Genomic DNA, 6332 nt, shown 5'->3' on the forward strand with positions numbered 1-6332 from the left:
TCATTTTATCACTTTTCTCGTCAGCTCCGATTGCTGATAAATACAACTCCAAGCATTGTTTGAACCTCCTCCAATTTTCAGCCACATTACCTGTCAACTGAAGCTTCGCTGGTGGGTGTAAACCTTCCATTTTTTCACTTCGTTAGCTATTCTCCAATGGTAAGTAATGATGTTCTCTTTTGGCTTGCTAATATGTGGAGAGCTGATTTAACTTCAGATTTTTCCTCTTCATCTCTTTCAATCACTTCTGACACCATGTATCGATTTGTATGTGGGTTCAATGACGACACATTCATGAAAGAGAATGACTTTTTATCTGAAGTATATTCAACTCAGTTAACAGCATTACAGGAGACACCATCTTAGAGATCCATCTAAAGCGAAACTAAAACTAAACTGCTTGTCTCTCACATGCCCTCTGCTGGTCAGGCATAAGTAATCAAACAGGCAAATATGCTGGTAAGGCATCATAATCAAACAGGCAAATACCATCACCATTTGCTGATATCATCACAGCTCCCATATTGTAACTTTTATGTATTCCTATGTGTCCTGCTCACTGATGCCTGGATACAGTCACAGAAAGACACACTGCAGCCTTAACTCAGGCAATGATCCATCAAAGACCATCCACAGTAAATGAACAGAAAAAGATTTCAGGCTCACTGTGCCTAGTGAGGCCTTCAGTACACAGTAATCCCAGCCAACACCAAGTCACGTTTAGCCTTTGGGGAGGGACCTCAAACCCAGCACTAAGCTCATGGTCTACAGAGCAGCAGTGATACCCGCCCTGCTGTATGCTTCAGAGACATGGACCATGTACAGCAGGCACCTCAAAGCACTGGAGAGGTACCACCAACGCTGCCTCCGCAAGATCCTGCAAATCCATTGGCAGGATAGGCGCACTAACGTCAGTGTTCTCGCTCAGGCCAACATCCCCAGCATCGAAGCTCTGACCACACTCGATCAGCTCCGATGGACGGGTCACATTGTCCACATGCCCGATACGAGACTCCCAAAACAAGCGCTCTACTCGGAGCTCCGACACGTCAAGAGAGCCCCAGGTGGGCAGAGGAAACGCTTCAAGGATACCCTCAAAGCCTCCTTGAAAAAGTGCAACATCCCCACCAACACCTGGGAATCCCTGGCCCAAGACCGCACAAAGTGGAGGAGAAGCATCCGGGAAGGCGCCGAACACCTCGAGCCTCTTCGCCAGGAGCAAGCGGAAGCCAAGCGCAAACAGTGGAAGGAGCGCACGTCAACCCAAGCACCCCACCCGCCCGCCCCTTCAACCACCGTCTGCCCCACCTGTGACAGAGACTGTAGGTCCCGCATTGGACTCATCAGTCACCTGAGAACTCATCTTTAATGTGGAAGCAAGTCATCCTCGGTTCCGAGGGCCTGCCTAAGAGAGAGAATGGAATAACCTGGCAAATTGTGAAAAATGTCACTAACCCTTGAGGCAAAACACACAAACGGTGGTAGAAGTTTGGAACTCTCTTCTGTAAATGGCAATTGATGCTAGATCAATAGTTAATTTTAAAGCTGAGATTGATAAATTTCTGTTAACCAAGGGTATTAAGGGATATGGACCAAAGGTGGGTATTTGGGGTTAGGTGGCAGATCAGCCCTGATCTCATTGAATGGCAGAGCAGGCTCGAGGGGCTCAATGGTCTCCTCCTGTTCCTATGTCCCTAATTCCTTTATCATTCTGTGTCCATATGAAATGTCCATAAAGTATATACTTTGCTCGGCAAGTGACTGCACTTCAAAAATACTTCACTGGCTGTAAATCGCTTTGGGATGTCCTGAGCTGGTGAAAGGCGCTATAGAAATGCAAGTTCTTTTTCTCTAACCCTATGTACAGATGTTTCTTACAGGCCAACACTTTATAGCAAACAAAGCACATCTTGCAGAATGGCTGCTGTAGGATTTCATACAGACTGGCAGCATGTCAAGGTTCGAGCCGGATCTGCTGTTATGTCAGTTGATCTTGATTGAGTCCGTTGATTAATTGACTGATAAGATTGCAGGGTGAGGCGATTACAAGCTCCCAAGGCGACACCTTACAGTTAACGGAGAGGAAGGTCATTGAGAAAGGGACAAGGCAGTAAAGTTCCAAGCCCATCACTGTACTTGTAAAAACATGATCAATTTACAATCACCTCAAAGTAGATTGCACAAGCCTATTCAGTTCTCTTATCTCTTACTTTAGCTAACCCAGTATCAGCCAAAAATTGCCTTTGCCTTAATTAACTCTAACACTATCAGCAGCACGTCTCAAAGTAATTGAAGTGACTGCTTCAAAGAGCAGGCACAGACATGACGGGCCGAATGATGGGCAGCACGGTGGCATAGTGGTTAGCACTGTTGCCTCACAGCGCCAGGGACCCGGGTTCAAATCCGGCCTCGGGTGACTGTCTGTGTGGAGTTTGCACATTCTCCCCGTGTTTGCGTGGGTTTTCTCCGGGTGCTCCGGTTTCCTCCCACAGTCCAAAGATGTGCGGGTTAGGTTGATTGGCCATGATAAAAATTGTCCCTTAGTGTTAGGGGGGATTAAATACGTGGGGTTACGGGGTTACTGGGATAGGGCTTGGGTGGGATGGCTGTCGGTGTAGGGACCGGGTGCTAGGGTTTGGATGATCAGCCATGATCTCGTTGAATGGCGGAGCAGGCTCGAAGGGCCGAATGGCCTACTCCTGCTCCTATCTTCTATGTTTCTATGTTTCTATGTTTCTATGCCTCCTTCTGTGCTCCATGATTCTGTGACTGCCACAGGCTTAATGGCAGTGGGACGGAGGGCTTTGTGGCCTGTTTAAACAGGCTGTGTTGGCGCAGTCCATTGGTGAAGATGTCAACTTGCACCATTTGTACAGAAACTCCCCCTAACTTTTTCAGGAAAATCCTGCTGCCTGAGTTTTCTGGAATCTTCTCCAAGGTTTTCCAAACTCTCAGCCAACTTGAAAACAAATCAACTTTATGAGCAAGTAGGTTGCAAAATTTTGTGCCCAGGACAGTGAACCTCTGTCAGTATTTTTGTTCCATTTGCGCTGATACTTGTTTTAGAAATCTTTTTACTTTAAATTTGCTTGTAGTAAAAATAAATTAACTTAAAACGGGGACATTATTAGACAAAGCCTGTCCCGCCTCCCACTCAAGGACTTTGAGTAGATTGGGCCACAGGATGTTTGATTGATACAGTGCAACCAATGGGCATGGGTGCTGCCTCCAAGGCCAGAATGTCGAGATTCAATCACTTTGGGTTTTGGTAAAAATCCCTCAGCAAAGGTGATTGTGTTGCCTGATTTATCTTTTGGCCGAAGGGAAGAAGGAAGAGTTTTCAAAGCTTTTCCTCAGGAGATTTAAGGGGTTAACTTGTGAGGCGCAGTACTGGGCCTCAATAGGCACGAGTTCTGGTTACAGAATTGGTCCAATGGTGTCTCCCCTTTACCTCTGATTGGGCTGCCATCTAACGCGGCTCCAAACTTCGAGCACAGCCTTGTGAAAACACCCGATATATGACCTTGATGAGCAACATGATCTTTTCTCATTTCTGTCCCTTCCTACATTCTGAACAAACCCTGCAGGATCCCAGGGCACTATTTCAAAGAAGAGCAGGGGTGCCCCCCAGTGTCCTGGGCAATATTTATCCCTCAATCAACATCATGAAAAAGAAACAGGTTATCTGGTCAATGCTGTTTGTGGGAGCTTGCTGTGCGCAAATTGGCTGCCACTTTTCCTACATTACAAAAGTGACCACACTTCAAAAGTACTTCATTGGCTGTAAAGTGCTTTGTGAAAGGCGCCGTCTTTTAGCTGTCAGTAAACAACATCGACTCACTTTAATAACAACAGAAAATGCTGGAAAAACTCAGCAGGCCAGGCAACATCCGTGGAGAGAAATTAGAGTCAACGTTTCGGGTCAAACCCTTTGTCAAGACTAAAGAGGCACAGGGAATGAAATAGATTGAGAGGTCAGGCTGGGAGAGAACAAAAGAGAAGAGACATTAAGAGGTATTCAAAACCAGACGAGATGGTGATAGGACTAGTGGAGACAAAAGACGGCTCTAGATTAGGTGTGAAATGTTCTGGCAGAATAAGAGACAGCTGCCATGTGGGAGAGAGAAAAAAAAAGGGGGGGGAAAGGGCCAAAACAAAGGTGTGGATAAAAAATATAAATAAAAATGTAATAGGGGTGTTGTGTATGTAATATGTGTGCTACTTTGAACCTATGGACAGGACTGCACTACTTGTTGGGTGCCAAAAGTACGCTGACTCACGTCAACGTAGAACAACAGACCGCTGAAACAGCTGCTCCGGTAGAGGGATTGAATAGTCCGATCAATCAATCTCCAAAAGAAGTTGAAGTAGTAAAATCTCAAATGAGGTCATTAGTAAACGACTTGCTGAAAGCCCAGAAAAAGCTGGATGAAGAGGTACGCATGAAGAAGTCTCTTCAGGAAAGATGTCTGGACTTGGAACAAAAGCTGGCTAACGCCCAGCTGGGTATGGAGGAAATAGAAGACCCTCTCGCTGGCCTAGATCAGGACGACACCGAATATTACTATGTCCTGTCCTGCCCAACTTGTAACTTCGACTCCCACCATACAGAAATCATGGAGGAGCACCGAAAGTCTACGGAACATTGGGAGAAGGTGGCTCTACTACGGAAAAAGGAGGGAGAGAAGGAGGAACTGCGCATGCAGCTGGCAGCTGACAGTGGAGCCCAGAGAGTCTCCAAGAAGCAGAAAAGGAAAAGTCGAAACAGAAGATGACCCATCTGAACCATTATTACCTCTACCAGATCACACACGTGGTCCCTCCGAACGGAGCCAATTCAGTTCGGAAGTTCAAACTGTTAAATCCATGGAAGGACTATTGAATGAGTCACTCCAGCAACGTGAACCGACTCCACCACAGAGATTGAATCTGTGAACTGTTTTCCGCAGAGACTGAATCTGTGATCTGTTTTGACATGAAGTTATCTATGTATCTATGTTATTCTGTTATGTAAACCTGAAGTTATATATGTATATATGTTATTACGTTATGTTAAATGGGGAGATGACTGTAAAGCTAGGAAGGGAGGAATGTTGTGTATGTAATATGTGTGCTACTTTGAACCTATGGACAGGACTGCACTACTTGTTGGGCGTAGTGATACGCAGTACCACTCCTGGCCATAGGGGTATAAATAGTACTGTGGGTACTGATCCCCCTCAGTTCCCGCCTGTGGGCATGAAGTAAAGACCTATGTATAGTCCCTACCTCCAACCAGTAAAGACCTGTTTGAGTTATACGTTTAAGTCTTTGTGTTAATTGTTCAATACAATACACATACTTAACAAGGGGCTTCCAGCATCTGCAGTATTTTGCTATCGACTCACTTTATGTTGTTAATGGCAGGACAATGCCCATCAATGTGACAGCACGATAGACACAGTGTTCACTATTCGCATAATGTTCAGCCAGAAGTGAACATTCATATCGGTGAATGATTCATATCGGTCTCCTCCTGAGATCCCCACCATCACAGAAGCCAGTCTTCAGCCAATTTGATTCACTCCACGTGATATCAAGAAACGGCTGAGCGCACTGGATACAGCAAAGGCCATGGGCCCCGACAACATCCCGGCTGTAGTGCTGAAGACTTGTGCTCCAGAACTAGCCGCGCCTCTAGCCAAGCTGTTCCTGTACAGCTACAACACTGGCATCTATCCAACAATGTGAAAAACTGCCCAGGTATGTCCTGTCCACAAAAAGCAGGACAAATTCAATCCAGCCAATTACCACCCCATCAGTCTACTCTCAATCATCAGCAAAGTGATGGAAGGTGTCATCGACAGTGCTATCAAGCGGCACTTACTCACCAATAACCTGCTCACTGATGCCCAGTTTGGGTTCCGCCAGGACCACTAGGCTCCCGACCTCATTACAGCCTTGGTCCAAACATGGACAAAGGAGCTGAATTCCAGAGGTGAGGTGAAAGTGACTGCCCTTGACATCAAGGCAGCATTTGACCAAATCTGGCATCAAGAAATACAGGAGCCCTAGTAGCATTCATTATTTGGCTAATAACACTGGGATAAACTAATTTACATAAATAATACATAAAGAAATGAAACAGAAGAAAGTCTTACAATTATACAGCACTTTTTACAACCTAAGGACCAATGTTCCCTCTCATTTTTTGGGGTCGTGTGGCCCCTTTAACATTCCCATTCAAATGCGCGGTTTTTCCCTTTAAAGTCAGTGAGGGGCCAGCGCGGGACCTCCAGACCGCTGCACAGCCACACAGCTTAAAGGAACATTGCTCAGGACATCCCAAAGCG

The sequence above is a fragment of the Somniosus microcephalus genome, chromosome 32 (assembly GCF_052327205.1).
Source record: "Somniosus microcephalus isolate GS21.2 chromosome 32, FLI_Smic_1.0, whole genome shotgun sequence".
Classification (NCBI taxonomy): Eukaryota; Metazoa; Chordata; class Chondrichthyes; order Squaliformes; family Somniosidae; genus Somniosus; species Somniosus microcephalus.